Genomic DNA, 18,565 nt, shown 5'->3' with positions numbered 1-18,565 from the left:
TCCTTGGAAAAGAATTGCCAGGGGTTCAGAAATTGTATTTGAACATAGTTTGAAGAATAACGGAGAAAATCCCTCGCTATCTGATTTCGGACTATTATTCAATTTTGAAATTGACAGAAATACATCTTCGGCTGTAATATCAAAAGAAGAAATTTGACGCGGAGAACCAGAGTAGAATGTCGGACTAGGTGAAGAGGTAGGATCTGAGTATACCTTCTGAAATAATTTGGCAAATAAGTTACAAATATCTACCGTATTACTGGACGATACACCGTCATACTCCATGCACGTCGGAAATCCGTTAGTCTGCCTCTTGGAATTAATCACCGACCAGAAACTAGATGGATTCGTCTTCAGTTTTGATTCCAGATTATTCATATATTGTCTAAACAAGAACTTATTGAGACAGTTAAAATTCGATTTAAGCCTGACAAAGGTAAGACGATCAGATTCACTCCTGCTCCTTTTATATTTCTTAAAGGCCTTACGTCTTTTATTTTTAATATTATTAAGTTTAGTATTGAACCAGGGTGGCCTGTTGTTCAGAATTTTCCGTTTTAGCGGAACAAAATTCGAGACTGCTAATGAAAGCCTTTGCTTTAAGAGCTCATAAGAAGCCTCAGGCCCATTAGCGGAGTCCAAGAAGGACCAATCAGTGTCGAGGATAAACTCGTTTATCGCTTGAGTATCAGCCTTGAAATAGTTATATTCTGAAATATTTACAACTGGGTTTTTATCAAAGCTATAAAACTCGAAATTTGCAACCAAAGCATTGTGATGTAAACTGTTTTCCAAGATTGGAGATAGACACTCCAGGCAAGATATTCTTAAATCATCAGATCCAAAAACGAGATCAAGGAACCTACCATTACTGTTTGGTTGAGTATTATATTGTTTTAAGCCATACGAGAACAAGGTGCTAACAACAAGCACATCGATATCGGATCTGATATTTGTGGGTAAATTATTACAGCCACTTGACCAGGAGATATTACTTAAGTTAAAGTCGCCTAGATATATAATCTCATCAGACGGATTAGCAGTACTTATGACACTATTTATATTATCTAAATGTTAGTTAGAATTCGCTACGTTTTGTCTGAATAGTCAAAAGCCCTTAATTAGTCAAAAACACTTGGAACGCCATAAGTCATAAATATAATCAAACTAGCCTAAAAAATTTCAATTTTCAGATCAGACGACACTTAGTGACTTTACGCAGCAAACAACTCTTATTTTGAACTAATTAAACTATTGTTACAAAGCCATATGTCAGTGTGTAAACACTTTCTTCATAAAAAAAAAAAAACATAACTGAAAACAAAATATATTTCCTATAGACGCACGTGGCATCTTTCTTGTTATCCCAAAGTGTTAGTTAGAATTCGCTACGTTTTGTCTGAATAGTCAAAAGCCCTTAATTAGTCAAAAACACTTGGAACGCCATAAGTCATAAATATAATCAAACTAGCCAAAAAAATTTCAATTTTCAGATCTGACGGCACTTAGTGACTTTACGCAGCAAACAACTCTTATTTTGAACTAATTAAACTATTGTTACAAAGCCATATGTCAGTGTGTAAACACTTTCTTCATAAAAAAAAACAAACCATAATTGAAAACAAAATATATTTCCTATTGACGTACGTGGAATCTTTGTTGTTATTCCAAAGTGTTAATTAGAATTCGCTACGTTTTGTCTGAATAGTCAAAAGCCCTTAATTATTCAAAAACACTTTACACGCCATAAGTCATAAATATAATCAAACTAGCCTAAAAAATTTCAATTTTCAGATCTGACGGTACTTAGTTATTTTACACAGCAAACAACTCTTATTTTTAACTAATTAAACTATTGTTATAAAGCCATATGTCAGTGTGTAAACACTTTCTTCATAAACAAACAAAACAAGTAAGGAAGGCTAAGTTCGGGTGTAACCGAACATTACATACTCAGTTGAGAGCTATGGAGACAAAATAAGGAAAATCACCATGTAGGAAAATGAACCTAGGGTAACCCTGGAATGTGGTTGTATGACATGTGTATCAAATGGAAGGTATTAAAGAGTATTTTAAGAGAGAGTAGGCCATAGTTCTATGGATGGACGCCATTTAGGGATATCGCCATAAAGGTGGACCAGGGCTGACTCTAGAATGTGTTTGTACGATATGGGTATCAAATGAAAGGTGATAATGAGTATTTTAAAAGAGAATGGGCTTTAGTTCTATAGGTGAACGCCTTTTCGAGAAATCGCCATAAAGGTGGACCAGGGGTGACTCTAGAATATGTTTGTACGATATGGGCATCAAATGAAAGCTGTTAATGAATATTTTGAAAAGCAGTGATCCTTAGTTCCATAGGTGGACGCCGTTTCGAGATATCGCCATAAAGGTGGACCAGGGGTGTCTCTAGTTGTACGATATGGGAATCAAATGAAAGGTGTTACTGAGCATTTTAAGAGGGAGTGGGCATTAGGTCTATAGGTGTCGCCATTAGGGTGGGCCAGGGGTGACTCTAGAATGTGTTTGTATGATATGGGTATCAAATGAAAGATGGTAATGAGTATTTTAAAAGGGAGTAATCCTTAGTTCTATAGGTGGACGCCTTTTCGAGATATCGCCATAAAGGTGGACCAATGGTGACTCTAGAATGTTTGTACGATATGGGTATCAAACGAAAGGTGCTACTGAGCATTTTAAGAGGAAGTGGGCATGAGGTCTATAGGTGGACGCCTTTTCGAGGTATCGTCATTAGGCTGGGCCAGGGGTGACTCTAGAATGTGTTTGTACGATATGGGTATCAAACGAAAGGTGTTACTGATCATTTTAAGATGGAGTGGGCATTAGGTCTATAGGTGGACGCCTTTTCGAGATATCGCCATTAGGGTGAGCCAGGGGTGACTCTAGAATGTTTGTACGATATGGGTATCAAACGAAAGGTGTTACTGAGCATTTTAAGAGGGAGTGGGCATTAGGTCTATAGGTGGACGCCTTTTCGAGATATCGCCATTAGGGTGGGAAAGGGGTGACTCTAGAATGTTTGTGTACGATATGGGTATCAAATGAAAGGTGGTAATGAGTATTTTAAAAGGGAGTATACCTTAGTTCTATAGGTGGACGCCTTTTCGAGATATCGCCACAAACGTGGACCAAGGGTGACTCTAGAATGTTTGTACGATATGGATATCAAACGAAAGGTGTTACTGAGCATTTTAAGAGGGAGTGGGCATTAGGTCTATAGGTGGACGCCTTTTCGAGATATCGCCATTTGTTACGTGGCTAACTGTTTGGGTGGTGAGGAGCGGCGGCAAGCAGGTATGCTTGCGGGCCCAGGCTAGCTCGTCGTCTTGGGCGGGGTATTGCACCACCGACCTCACCCGCAGCCACATGAACAAAAAGGGTTCATACCTGCATGTATATATAAAGGAGAGAAAAAGCTGAAAAAGATAGAAATAAACGTGAGGGGCAGAGTTAAGAGGGGAAAAAGATGGAGGCCTGTCCTGTCAGGTGGAGTCTACCCTCCCTCTGCAGTGCAACTTGCACTGCACCGTGGGCACTGTGCTGACTCCTGTTTACCTTACAGTGCCCCCAATCCTGACATGGGTCTGTCCCCTGTCACTCAGTCATTTTCCCTAAACACTCACTTTCACCTTACCTTACCGCGCGCAAGCGCAGCACCAACACCAAAATTCGACTTAGCCCTGCATTATTGAAAATATTAAAATTTCATCCAAACATAATTCTTATGATTTATTTACAAAATTTTTGGTTTCCAAATTACCAACTAATCCCCTACTATTAGTTCAATAATTTCAACAAAACTTTAAAATCAAAATTTACTACAAAATAATTTTCCAAGGGTTTCAAAAGTTTACTCAAAGTAACAATAGAAAAATTGCTCAAACTTACTGCTAAACTTTATTACTGGTGAACATAAAAAAATTCATAAGAGTGCAAGAACCAGTAGATACATTCCAAATTCAATTCTATAAAAAAAAATACCTACGACTAATAGACCCAGTGTCTGGCCTCAAACAAAAAAATTTAAACTTTTAGGGCCACCCTAATGCGATATTATTACTAAGACCTAATTCTAAGCCCTAAAATTACAAATTCAAATAAAATAAAATAAGAGGGCGAATAAGTAAAAAAAATCCAAGTACCCTAATCTCTGACCTACCGCAACCGCTCAAGTAAACATATGATCAAATATGTACAATGCAAAAGTAGGTCATCAAGGCAAAAGAATTCATATGTTTATGAAAACAAAAGGTATGTATGTAAGTGCAAATGTACGTTTGTGACGTTTTTCATGCATGTACATATGTTCGATGCAATCTGTTTTTTTTTTTTTTTTCTTTCTGATTTGCTAATTCCTGTTCTATTTTTGCAAGAGCAGGAATCTGTGCTAACACATGTACATACAACTAAACAGGTGTATTAGGAAAAATATTATGCTCAATTTTCACTCACCCATATACTCGTACTCCAACGGCGCCGGTGTAGTTGAGTGGATGTGCTGAATTCGCTGAAATAGCAGAGTCAAAAACATACATATATACCTATGATCACACTCAAACACTCAGCCAAGATCACTCGCTGGTGATCTTTGATAATGAGTGCTTTGGTAGTATCGGGGCAGCCCGCGTGGTGGTACAACGCAAAAAAAAATTAAAAGAAATCAAAATGTGTAATCAAAGAAAAAAATGTTCTTGGTGCTGAAGGCGCACGGTGTATATACGCCCTCCGGGGGTGATGTGGCAATTTATTTTGCCAATGATAATAGAAGTAAGTACCAAAAATAAAAAAATGGCAAAAATTCGAAAATATGAAAATCCCAATTTGGTGCTACCATAGGTAGCAGAAACCGTATGCAAAGGAAAAATGTGTATATGGTAGAAGGTGGGGATGAAAATACAAAGAAAAATTAAATGTCAAACTAAAGTGGAAAAATAAAAAAAAAGAAAATGAAGAAACGAAGATAAAAAAAAGGTGATGGAGGCAGAAGTGCCACCATTAACTCCTGAAGTATGGAGTCAAATAAACTCAGCCTTTATATGCGCGACAAAGAAATGCTCGGCCCCGGAAATAGAGTGCCCCGTTTGCCCGTTTCCTACTAACTCTTTATGCCCCCTTATGAAAATGTTTGCATGATAATGGTAATAATATAAAACAAAATATGTATATAAAAATAATAACGTTATCTGATGTAATGCCGGAAAAGTTCCTCCCTCTGCAGGTGTTTGTGGTTACTTGTGTTTTTGTTTTGTGTCGTTTTGCCAAAAGTCCTATATGTTGACGGGCTATTGTTGTGGTTGCGTCTCAATGCCGCCGGTGAAAAGGGCTGTCGATGTTGCTAATTCTATTGTGCTTTTGCAGTTGTTGTTGTGGTGTGCGCATGCAACAAATTAACTCGAATGTAGTGCTTGTGGAAGCGTGGCAATTGTTTTTGGCCGGAATGTCACCAGTGTGATGTTGTTGTTGTTGGTGTTGCGTCGCCAACGTAGTGGAGATGGTATAATTGGTGTTGAGCGGTATGTCGCCAATGTGATATAGTTGTCGTTGGGCGTTTCGCCGCCAATATATAAAAAAATTGTTGTTGTGGTTGTTGCTTCCGTATATCGCCAATATAGAGACTAACTACCGGTTGTGGTTGGTGTTGCGCCGCCGATATGACCAAAATGTTGTAGTTGTTGTTGAGCGTTATGCCGCCAATATAAAAAAACGCTGTTGTGGTTGTTGTTGAGCGTTATGCCGCCAATATAAAAAAACGCTGTTGTGGTTGTTGTTGCCGGGCGGTGTTTCGCCAAGAATAATGTATTTGTTTTTGGGCGGTACGCCGCCAAGAACCGTGCCCAGTGGACCCTCTCCCCAGAAAAATCAATCATGCGCTGCAATTAAATGCAAAAAAAAGAAAATCTCTTTAGAAAATTCAGAGGTAAAAGCGTATTTATGTACATGTACCTATACACAGTTGCCTATGGATTTTCTGTCTGCATAGTCATATACTCATCTACATACCAATATTTGTATGTAGGAGCGTAAATGACAATGCAAGTTTTCTTTTGGCTCGCTTGGGAGGTAGGCCAGGTGGATGACCCAGCTCCAGTCAAGCATGCCTGAAAAAAAAAAGAATATGTGTTCTTACCTCTTGCAGAATTTATTGACAGAAAACTGCTTTCAGCTCTTTGCACGTACCGCGGAGACTTTCGACGCGCACAAACTTTCAAAAATGCGATTGAATTCGCGCACTGCAAACTTTGTTGACTTTTTTTTTTTTTTTTTCACTTTCGTTTAAAAGCGCGCACTTCACTTTTGAATATCACCACTAGACTTGCATTGGACACTGTTAAAACAAGACTTTGGCCCGTTGACTCAGTTTTCCCCTTCTTATAGCCACCGCCGTGGTAAGGAACGTTACCCAGAAAACGGAAAATTCCTACCTATACAAGCTAAACCTTCTTTTCGGCTTTCCCGTATTTTCCATCTATACCATCAGGCACTCATACATTCACACGCTTACCGCTCCACAAAACGAACACCTACACAGATACATTTGGTTCGTGCCTTGACCGCTCGCACTGATGCATTCACACGTTCATAGCCTTTCACAAATACACATCCACCTACATCATACCGAACAGAACAAACACATAGTTACATATCATTCGTCAAGGCTGCTAGGTTGTTAGCAACATGGTGAAATTTTTCTTATTATAACATGATGCCAAGCGCAACATCTTATTTCCGTTGCAACATTGTGTTCACTACAGGTACAATGTTGTCAATGTTAATGTTATCATGTTAATATTATTTTAATGGCAACATTGCGGCTAAGGCACGGACCTGGACACAAAACACATAAACACATAGACGCATATACATTCTGCCACTCAGTTAGGCCAGTATGGAGACAGGCTGTCGTTACAGGCTCGCAACCGCCGATGGTGCCTGCACTATGGAGCGTGTGCGTAAAGAATCCAAACGCAGCATGCTAAGTATTATTTCCCGCGTCCAACGTGTGGCCTCGACCCACGACTCAATGCCGGGCCTATTTCTCTTCACGCCTTTAAATTTTCACACTGCTTAACTACGAACTACATCACTGGGCTAATGCTACTACTTAAACCTATATCACAGATACTACTATACATCTCAACTAGTAAATAAGATATCACAGATAAAATAAATAACAAAAACCATAAATAAAACTAAAATAAAATAAAATAGAATAAAATAAAATATCACAGTTAGCAGAACAAACAAAAAATTTATAAAATAAAATATCACAGATGGCAAAAAAAAAATGTATAAAAAAAAATATCACGGATCAAATAGTCAAGTAGGTAAAATAAATAAAAAAATAAATAAATGCAAAAATAATCAAATAAAGCAAAAGGTCAAAAAAAAATATAATTTAATAATATAATCACATACGTCGATAAATAAATAAATAACATAGAACAAGAGTACTAGCACTACAAAAAAAAACATTAAACTATTTTGCAAAAATGTCTTTAGCGTGGTATACGCCGATCTTTTTCCCATTGCTGTCGCCAAGTTCATACATAGAGTTCCCTATAACGTTTAAAACAATACATCTTACTTGTTTTGGAGCTAATTTAGCGTTGTAATTTTCGGCTTGGGAACTTTGTTTAAAGTTTCGGCGATATACCACTTGTCCAATCTGAAACTTTATATCCTTACTCCTGGTGTCGTAGACCTTTTGACTTCTATCGTGGGCCAGCTTCAGCTCCTTCATAATTCTCTTTCTTATGAGCTGCATCTTATCACCAGGCGTATCTATCTCCACGTCACCATCCTTCAACGCCACCAACTTTCGATATAGCTCATATGATGCAGCATGCTGTATCATAGGCATACCGAAAGTGGCATAGTATGGTGACATGTTGATCGCTGAGTGAGTAACGCTGCGTAGTGCAAATGCGGCATTGCTGACGCATTTGTCCCAGTTCTTTTGGTTGCCCTTTATGAAGGACCTAATTATCTGCAGCACAGATCGGTTGACTCTTTCCGCAGCGTTACCCTGAGGTGAATAAAATGCAGTTCTCACGTGTGTCGTGCCGTATTTCTCCAAAAACTCTTTGAATATTTCCGAAACGAATTGTTTGCCGTTGTCCGAATGGACATATTCGGGCACACCAAACACGTGAAAGACTTCTTTCTCTAGAAATTTTATAACCTCAGCTGAAGTGGCCCTTCTCATAGGTTTTAAGAACACAAACTTAGTAAAGTGATCTAGACAAACAAAGACATACACGTTACCATCACTAGAACGAGGATAAGGACCCATAAAATCAATGAATAAACGTTGGAAAGGTCGCTCTGTGAGCTTTTGCTTTCCCATCATGGGTTGTTTAAACACGTTTTGAGTTTTGTTAGTTTTGCAGGTTTCGCAGTCTTTTACATGGGCGCATACGTCAGTGACCATTCCTGGCCAGTAGTATTTTTGACGTAGTCGTGACAGCGTCTTGTGGATGCCACCATGACCAGCGGAAGGTGAGCTATGAGACGACTCTACCAGCCCCGGTCGCAGTTCCGACGGAACCCAGAGCTTCCAGGTCTGGTCCACTAGAAGTTCGTCCCCCCTGTCGAATTGCGTCTGTTTATAAACGTAGCCGTCCGATACGCATAAGTCTGGCAACTTATCTTTGTTCTCGGTCACCGTCCTTTTCAACTCCGTATACTCCTCCGACTCGAAGCACGGTGATTTGAGACACACGTCTATGGCTCTGTCATTCGTCTGTATTTCGTCCATGTGCATTCGTGAGAGTGTGTCGGGAACCACGTTTTGTGCACCCTTTCGATGTTGGATATCAAAATCATAACCCTGGAGTTTCAAACTCCACCTTGCCAACCTCCCAGAAAGATCTTTCTGATTCATGAGCCATTTGAGGCTGGCATGATCAGTTATGATGGTGAACGGGGTTCCTTCCACATAAGGTCGGAATCTTTTAACACTCACGATCGCAGCATAGCATTCAAGTTCAGTAATGCTATAGTTTTTCTGCGCCTTATTAAGTTTTGCCGAAACGTAGGCAATCGGTCTTTCGTTCTGGTCATCGTCCAACTAAAACAAAACCCCTCCCACTCCGTCCGTTGATGCATCACATTGAATATAGAAACGACGCTTAAAGTCAGGATGTGTGAGCACCGGTGCAGTAACCAACCTCTGCTTTAAAATTTCAAATGATTTCATTGCTTCTTCCGTCATTGCAAACCTTTTGATTTTGTCTTTCTTGAGGCAGTCGTGCAGCGGGGCTGCAATAGTCGCATAGTCCTGTATAAAACGTCGGTACCAGCCCGACATACCCAGGAACCGTCGTAGTTGCTTCGGGGTTTTCGGAACTGGAAAGTCCCTCACAGCTACCACTTTGTTGGCGTCCGTTCTGATACAACCATCCCCGACTACGTATCCTAAATAGCGAACTTCTTTAAAACAAAACTTGCTTATTTCTACGTTAATTGTTAACTTAGCCTCGCGAAGACACCGAGCGACCTTTTCCAGTAAACACATATGGGACTCGAAATCTACAGAACAAACTAACAAATCGTCAAGATAAACAAAAACACATTCACGTAAAGCGGCCGGAATGACCTTGTCCATTAGACGACACATTCGTTGTGCTGCATTGCACAACCCGAAAGGCATGACGGTAAATTGGTAAAGGGGTCGGCCAGGGACAGTGAAGGCAGTCTTTTCACGTGATTTCCTCTCGAGGGGAATCTGCCAGAAAGCGTCCTTGAGATCAATTGCAGAGATATATCTCGTGTTTTGTAGGCGGCTCAAAATTCCATCAATATGTGGTAAGGGGTATGCGTCCTTTATAGTTCTTTCATTCACTTTGCGAGCATCTAGGCACAGCCGGTTCTTCGTTCCTTTAATGACCAGTGATACGGGGGAATTCCAACTACTGTTGGACTCCTCGATGACTCCCGTGTCCAACATTCGATCTAACTCTGCGTATATGAGTTTTTGTATGGCCGGCGAAATTGGATAATGGCGTTGCTTGACCGGCAGATTCTCGTCCACCACCTCGATGACGTGTTCCTCTTTGTCTGTCCGGCCTAACCCCAGTACCGCGAAGGACGGGAATTGGGTCTTCACGCGCTCCAACATATCATCTTGCTCCGGCGATAAAACGTGCTGCACAGCGTCAAAAGACAAGTCACCCTCGGCGGGCACGAGCTCGGCCACACTGGCTATATTTGGACACACATTCCCATTCATACCTTTACTCACGACACTCATACGGAATGCCTGCCAAAAGTCTATACCTAAATAAACTTGTTGTTGTAGACCTGGCACTATCAAAAATTCTAATTCTTCCATCGAATTATCCCACACAACCGGTAACTTTATTACTCCTACCACGGCGGTTTCCTCCCCGTTCGCGGTTCGGATATTTTGGCCCCTGATTGGCACAATCGAGGCTTCCTTTCCCCGAAGGAGTGCAGCGGAGTCTTTGCCTAAGCAGCTGGCACTCGCCCCTGAGTCTAAGAGAGCCAGAACCTCATGACCTCCTATCTTTGTTTTGGCGTAAAATCTGTTATCTCCTTTCACGGTAACAATTGTTGCAACTATTTTATTCTTCAACCTTTTGAAATATTTTCTCTTCTCCCTCATCTTTTCTATTTTCTTGAAATTTCTGTTTTCCCTACTTGCATTTATTGTATCACAAAATATTCTTTTCCTAGCTTCTTCATATTCAATTTTCCTCTGATGTAAACTTTTTCCCTCGCGCATTTTCAACTTTCCCTCTACCTTTTCAACTCTTCTATCTCCCTCTTCCCTGCTCAAAATCTTTACGGTTGTGCTGCCGGGTTGCCTGGCTTCTGGCTGAAGTCCCCGGTCAACTCCGCCAGCCTGGGGTTTCCCTGCTTCGGTTTAAAAACACAAAAGGACGAATCACTTCCACACGCAAAACAGACCATATTGTGGAACGAGGACGAACACTTATTTGGTTTTTGTGCTTCTGCCGGGTTTTTCACAAAGTGATCCACCGGCATACCGCACGAAAAACACAACATCAAGTGGAAGGGTGATGCACAAAAGGAATTCACAGTCGACTTGGACGCGGGACTAACAGAAGGACGAACAATATTGGGATTGGCTGTGGTTTGGTGCTGGGGTAAGGATTGGGATTGGTGTTGGGGTTTCCTATCAAAGGCTTCGACTTTTGTTGCCTCTCCTACCCTTGACTGCTCAAAATCGACCTCGTTAACTACCCTAGCCCTACTCTTGTTCTCTTTAATAAGTTTTTCGGCTCTCTTGCATTCCGACTTGAGCTCCGCCAACGAGTCCATTTTTATGGCGAAGGTCAAGTTGGCCAGGTACGGTTTGAGGTTGCCCTTGATGATGCCAACCAACTCCTTCTCAGGGATCCTCTTCCGCAAACGGAATGTCATATTGTGGACTTCGGCATAACAGTCATCGAAAGCTTCCGCGGGCAGCTGTTTCCTTTCCATGATTTCACGGATGATTTCATAGTCGGACTCGGCGGATTTGAAGTGGCTTAGCATTTCTGCTTTCAGCCCGAAATAGCCGAAATCGGGTTCGTCCGCGTGGTCCTCAAGGACCTGCCAATACCACTTCAAAGCACCGCCGGAAACCAGACTATGAAAGTCCGTGAAGAGCTGGAAGTAGGAAATATTATGCTGCTCGCGCATCCTTTCCACCCGAAAGATGAAGCTTTCGACGCTTATACCTTTACTTGTTCCATCGAATTTGATGTGCCATTTTTCCAGATCTAACTTTTTCCACCTTGGAGGGTCACTACTATCTCGTTCAGCAATCCGACTGCCACTCGGAATGCCGTTGCGGGTAGCAGGCTCCCCCCTACGGTTCTGCGGCTCAGGCGTGGATGCCACAGCGGACCGATGTCCCACCGCGTGACTGGATGCCTCCATCTCTGCCACGCGGCCACCAAGATGATCGACGTTGGTCTTGATGCTTCGCACTTCACCCGCCATTTGCACCACCAAATCTTGTTGTTGCGCCATCATCGCCATCATGCGGCTCAGCTGTTCAACATTTGTTGCCTGCTCATTAGCGTCGGTGCGAGGAGCATTCAAGCCGCCGTCAACCATTGCTGGTGCGTTTCGCGATGTAACATCGCCCCCCTGTGCACCCACGTTGTCGCTATCGGACATTTGGCACACCAAATCGATCTTCTGGGAAAAATTTAAACTATTTTCCGAATCGTTGAACGACACCCCGTTCGCGAAAGAGAGCCTAATCGGGCGCTCAGGGCCAAACGATCCGAAAATCCGCGACGCGCACCTATTGAAGTAATCTGTAGGCACAAAGTCGACGGCCCTGGGAATACCAGTGTCGATTTGATTGAACACGGACCCGGCGATCTGGTTTTCCAGGGCTCGCGCACGGCTCCTAGTTAAGCGCCTATTCGGATCTAAGATCCCCAATCCCCCAAAAGGTCTTTCCTCGGTATGTTTGCCCTGGTCTTGGTCAGACATTCACTGTCTGCAGCAGCAAAAAAAAGGACGTTTAAGCAAATGTTCAAACGAGAAAAGAAAGAAAAAAAATCAAGACTCAAAATTTTACGTGTAATGGATCCAAGGAAAATAAAACCCCACACCTAACCGAGTAACGAGCGGTAGAAAAAAAAAAAAAAAAAAAAAAAAATACGAAAAAGATATGTTAATCTATGTATTTTGGTGTTAGGTGATAGAAGACTGAACAAAATTTAGCAAGAAAAAAAAATTATATGTAACTAAGTTATTTATTGTAAATAATGTGTGTTACTAAATGGATGTGTATTTCAAATATGTGTGAATATGTGTAAAAATCCAGACAATGTGTATATGTGTGTATCTTAGAGATAAGAAAGAATTCAGTGAATTGCCTTAAATGTCTATGAACCCAAAACCAAAAATGAAAACTTAAATATTTTTCTGTTTGTGGAATAACTAAATATATAAGCAATGTATTGAGGTTATATGCATCGACCAGGGGTATATAAAAAAAACCTATCGAAAACCCTACAATTGGAAATTGCAAAATAAACAAAATTAATAAAGGGAATAACAGGCAATGCCTGTATGTATAAGACGTGTAAGAAAATTAAATGCTAAGGATGTGTGTGTAGATATGTAAGAAAAATAACAATTTTCACTATAAATTAAATATATAAAAAATTCAAATGCAATATACAAAAATGGCTACTTAAAAACCAAGATGAAAATAAGAAGAAAAAAAAAAATAAAAAAGAAATCAACTACAAAAGAAAACTTGAAGGATATATTAAAAAAAATTATTGAAAAATTCTAAACTTTCCGACAGAAACGGGAACTGACCTATTTTGGATATGAGTTGAACCTGAGTTATAATATATATATAAGTCTTGGTGTGTTTGGTGCTGCCTTGGCGAAGGTTCAGTGAAGGCGGTATGCTGGTCCGTATCTAATTACTGTCAAGTCAGTTTTCGTGCTGTCCGTGGAAGTGTGGCACATCGTACCTATCAACTAGTTTCCAGGTGTGGCTGCCACACCCCCCTACTCCTATCTATCGTGGCGACGACTGTAAACCTCACCTACCGGCAGTGCTGGACTCCTGGTAAGGTAGCTTAAACAGCTCGCCACGACCTTCTGCTAACGTCCGTCTTTTGGCTGAGCGTCATACCAGGTACCACTTAGTCCAGTTGTAGAAACCAAAAGAAGGAACCCTGGCATGAATACTCAACCACTCCCTATACCTTTGTCATGACGACACTTGTCGACCAGGCAAGCCCAATCGGCGCTGCCATCATGACGGTCCCTGTCCTGTCAAAAGACGGAAATAGGGATTGGGTTTGGATGGACTTGGGATAAAAAAAAAACACAGGAAATCTAGAAGAAAAGTGGGATGATTAAAGAATAGTGAAAGATAGAGTGATTTGTAAAGTGTGGGAAATAAAAAAAGATTACCGGGCTATTAACGTTGGGCGCCATTGTTACGTGGCTGACTGTTTGGGTGGTGAGGAGCGGCGGCAAGCAGGTATGCTTGCGGGCCCAGGCTAGCTCGTCGTCTTGGGCGGGGTATTGCACCACCGACCTCACCCGCAGCCACATGAACAAAAAGGGTTCATACCTGCATGTATATATAAAGGAGAGAAAAAGCTGAAAAAGATAGAAATAAACGTGAGGGGCAGAGTTAAGAGGGGAAAAAGATGGAGGCCTGTCCTGTCAGGTGGAGTCTACCCTCCCTCTGCAGTGCAACTTGCACTGCACCGTGGGCACTGTGCTGACTCCTGTTTACCTTACAGTGCCCCCAATCCTGACATGGGTCTGTCCCCTGTCACTCAGGCATTTTCCCTAAACACTCACTTTCACCTTACCTTACCGCGCGCAAGCGCAGCACCAACACCAAAATTCGACTTAGCCCTGCATTATTGAAAATATTAAAATTTCATCCAAACATAATTCTTATGATTTATTTACAAAATTTTTGGTTTCCAAATTACCAACTAATCCCCTACTATTAGTTCAATAATTTCAACAAAACTTTAAAATCAAAATTTACTACAAAATAATTTTCCAAGGGTTTCAAAAGTTTACTCAAAGTAACAATAGAAAAATTGCTCAAACTTACTGCTAAACTTTATTACTGGTGAACATAAAAAAATTCATAAGAGTGCAAGAACCAGTAGATACATTCCAAATTCAATTCTATAAAAAAAAATACCTACGACTAATAGACCCAGTGTCTGGCCTCAAACAAAAAAATTTAAACTTTTAGGGCCACCCTAATGCGATATTATTACTAAGACCTAATTCTAAGCCCTAAAATTACAAATTCAAATAAAATAAAATAAGAGGGCGAATAAGTAAAAAAAATCCAAGTACCCTAATCTCTGACCTACCGCAACCGCTCAAGTAAACATATGATCAAATATGTACAATGCAAAAGTAGGTCATCAAGGCAAAAGAATTCATATGTTTATGAAAACAAAAGGTATGTATGTAAGTGCAAATGTACGTTTGTGACGTTTTTCATGCATGTACATATGTTCGATGCAATCTGTTTTTTTTTTTTTTTTTCTTTCTGATTTGCTAATTCCTGTTCTATTTTTGCAAGAGCAGGAATCTGTGCTAACACATGTACATACAACTAAACAGGTGTATTAGGAAAAATATTATGCTCAATTTTCACTCACCCATATACTCGTACTCCAACGGCGCCGGTGTAGTTGAGTGGATGTGCTGAATTCGCTGAAATAGCAGAGTCAAAAACATACATATATACCTATGATCACACTCAAACACTCAGCCAAGATCACTCGCTGGTGATCTTTGATAATGAGTGCTTTGGTAGTATCGGGGCAGCCCGCGTGGTGGTACAACGCAAAAAAAAATTAAAAGAAATCAAAATGTGTAATCAAAGAAAAAAATGTTCTTGGTGCTGAAGGCGCACGGTGTATATACGCCCTCCGGGGGTGATGTGGCAATTTATTTTGCCAATGATAATAGAAGTAAGTACCAAAAATAAAAAAATGGCAAAAATTCGAAAATATGAAAATCCCAATTTGGTGCTACCATAGGTAGCAGAAACCGTATGCAAAGGAAAAATGTGTATATGGTAGAAGGTGGGGATGAAAATACAAAGAAAAATTAAATGTCAAACTAAAGTGGAAAAATAAAAAAAAAGAAAATGAAGAAACGAAGATAAAAAAAAGGTGATGGAGGCAGAAGTGCCACCATTAACTCCTGAAGTATGGAGTCAAATAAACTCAGCCTTTATATGCGCGACAAAGAAATGCTCGGCCCCGGAAATAGAGTGCCCCGTTTGCCCGTTTCCTACTAACTCTTTATGCCCCCTTATGAAAATGTTTGCATGATAATGGTAATAATATAAAACAAAATATGTATATAAAAATAATAACGTTATCTGATGTAATGCCGGAAAAGCTCCTCCCTCTGCAGGTGTTTGTGGTTACTTGTGTTTTTGTTTTGTGTCGTTTTGCCAAAAGTCCTATGTGTTGACGGGCTATTGTTGTGGTTGCGTCTCAATGCCGCCGGTGAAAAGGGCTGTCGATGTTGCTAATTCTATTGTGCTTTTGCAGTTGTTGTTGTGGTGTGCGCATGCAACAAATTAACTCGAATGTAGTGCTTGTAGAAGCGTGGCAATTGTTTTTGGCCGGAATGTCACCAGTGTGATGTTGTTGTTGTTGGTGTTGCGTCGCCAACGTAGTGGAGATGGTATAATTGGTGTTGAGCGGTATGTCGCCAATGTGATATAGTTGTCGTTGGGCGTTTCGCCGCCAATATATAAAAAAATTGTTGTTGTGGTTGTTGCTTCCGTATATCGCCAATATAGAGACTAACTACCGGTTGTGGTTGGTGTTGCGCCGCCGATATGACCAAAATGTTGTAGTTGTTGTTGAGCGTTATGCCGCCAATATAAAAAAACGCTGTTGTGGTTGTTGTTGAGCGTTATGCCGCCAATATAAAAAAACGCTGTTGTGGTTGTTGTTGCCGGGCGGTGTTTCGCCAAGAATAATGTATTTGTTTTTGGGCGGTACGCCGCCAAGAACCGTGCCCAGTGGACCCTCTCCCCAGAAAAATCAATCATGCGCTGCAATTAAATGCAAAAAAAAGAAAATCTCTTTAGAAAATTCAGAGGTAAAAGCGTATTTATGTACATGTACCTATACACAGTTGCCTATGGATTTTCTGTCTGCATAGTCATATACTCATCTACATACCAATATTTGTATGTAGGAGCGTAAATGACAATGCAAGTTTTCTTTTGGCTCGCTTGGGAGGTAGGCCAGGTGGATGACCCAGCTCCAGTCAAGCATGCCTGAAAAAAAAAGAATATGTGTTCTTACCTCTTGCAGAATTTATTGACAGAAAACTGCTTTCAGCTCTTTGCACGTACCGCGGAGACTTTCGACGCGCACAAACTTTCAAAAATGCGATTGAATTCGCGCACTGCAAACTTTGTTGACTTTTTTTTTTTTTTTTTTCACTTTCGTTTAAAAGCGCGCACTTCACTTTTGAATATCACCACTAGACTTGCACTGGACACTGTTAAAACAAGACTTTGGCCCGTTGACTCAGTTTTCCCCTTCTTATAGCCACCGCCGTGGTAAGGAACGTTACCCAGAAAACGGAAAATTCCTACCTATACAAGCTAAACCTTCTTTTCGGCTTTCCCGTATTTTCCATCTATACCATCAGGCACTCATACATTCACACGCTTACCGCTCCACAAAACGAACACCTACACAGATACATTTGGTTCGTGCCTTGACCGCTCGCACTGATGCATTCACACGTTCATAGCCTTTCACAAATACACATCCACCTACATCATACCGAACAGAACAAACACATAGTTACATATCATTCGTCAAGGCTGCTAGGTTGTTAGCAACATGGTGAAATTTTTCTTATTATAACATGATGCCAAGCGCAACATCTTATTTCCGTTGCAACATTGTGTTCACTACAGGTACAATGTTGTCAATGTTAATGTTATCATGTTAATATTATTTTAATGGCAACATTGCGGCTAAGGCACGGACCTGGACACAAAACACATAAACACATAGACGCATATACATTCTGCCACTCAGTTAGGCCAGTATGGAGACAGGCTGTCGTTACACATTAGGGTGGGCCAGGGGTGACTCTAGAATGTTTGTACGATATGGGTATCAAACGAAAGGTGTTACTGAGCATTTTAAGAGGGAGTGGGCATTAGGTCTATAGGTGGACGCCTTTTCGAGATATCGCCATTAGGGTGGGCCAGGGTGACTCTAGAATGTGTTTGTACGATATGGGTATCAAATGAAAGGTGGTAATGAGTATTTTAAAAGGGAGTAATCCTTAGTTCTATAGGTGGACGCCTTTTCGAGATATCGCCATAAAGGTGGACCAAGGGTGACTCTACAATGTTTGTACGATATGGGTATCAAACGAAAGGTGTTACTGAGCATTTTAAGAGGGAGTGGGCATTAGGTCTATATGTGGACGCCTTTTCGAGATATCGCCATTAGGGTGGGCCAGGGGTGACTCTAGAATGTTTGTACGATATGGGTATCAAACGAAAGGTGTTACTGAGCATTTTAAGAGGGAGTGGGCATTAGGTCTATAGGTGGACGCCTTTTCGAGATATCGCCATTAGGGTGGGCCAGGGGTGACTCTAGAATGTTTGTACGATATGGGTATCAAACGAAAAGTGTTACTGAGCATTTTAAGAGGGAGTGGACATTAGGTATATAGGTGGTCGCCTTTTCGAGATATCGCCATTAGGGTGGCCCAGGGGTGACTCTAGAATGTTTGTACGATATGGGTATCAAACGAAAGGTGTTACTGAGCATTTTAAGAGGGAGTGGGCATTAGGTCTATAGGTGGACGCCTTTTCGAGATATCGCCATTAGGGTGGGCCAGGGTGATTCTAGAATGTGTTTGTACGATATGGATATCAAATTAAAAGTATTAATGAGGGTTTTAAAAGCGAGTGGCCCTTAGATGTATATGTGAAGGCGTTCTCGCGATATCGACCAAAATGTGGACCAGGTGATCCAGAAAATCATCT

At 40.9% G+C, this 18,565-nt stretch overlaps 1 protein-coding gene and 1 long non-coding RNA gene across 2 annotated transcripts in view; one reads left to right on the top strand and one right to left on the bottom strand.

Moving 5' to 3' along the window:
- The first annotated feature begins 3,094 nt into the window (after nucleotides 1-3,094).
- LOC137252045 (uncharacterized) overlaps nucleotides 3,095-18,565 on the top strand; it is a 165,372-nt gene continuing 149,901 nt past the window's right edge. Inside the window, exon 1 of the mRNA XM_067787191.1 lies at nucleotides 3,095-15,491. The gene's annotated coding sequence lies outside the window, so the exon portion shown is untranslated. The remainder of the gene's footprint in view (nucleotides 15,492-18,565) is intronic.
- Nucleotides 14,427-17,608, bottom strand: LOC137252046 (uncharacterized). The gene is made up of 2 exons (XR_010953439.1): nucleotides 16,851-17,608; nucleotides 14,427-16,594 (listed from the first exon to the last, which is right to left on the bottom strand). It is a non-coding gene; the product is annotated as an uncharacterized lncRNA (long non-coding RNA).

Source organism: Eurosta solidaginis, chromosome 5 (genome assembly GCF_040869045.1).
Source record: "Eurosta solidaginis isolate ZX-2024a chromosome 5, ASM4086904v1, whole genome shotgun sequence".
Classification (NCBI taxonomy): Eukaryota; Metazoa; Arthropoda; class Insecta; order Diptera; family Tephritidae; genus Eurosta; species Eurosta solidaginis.
This window is presented reverse-complemented; position numbering and strand designations above follow the sequence as displayed.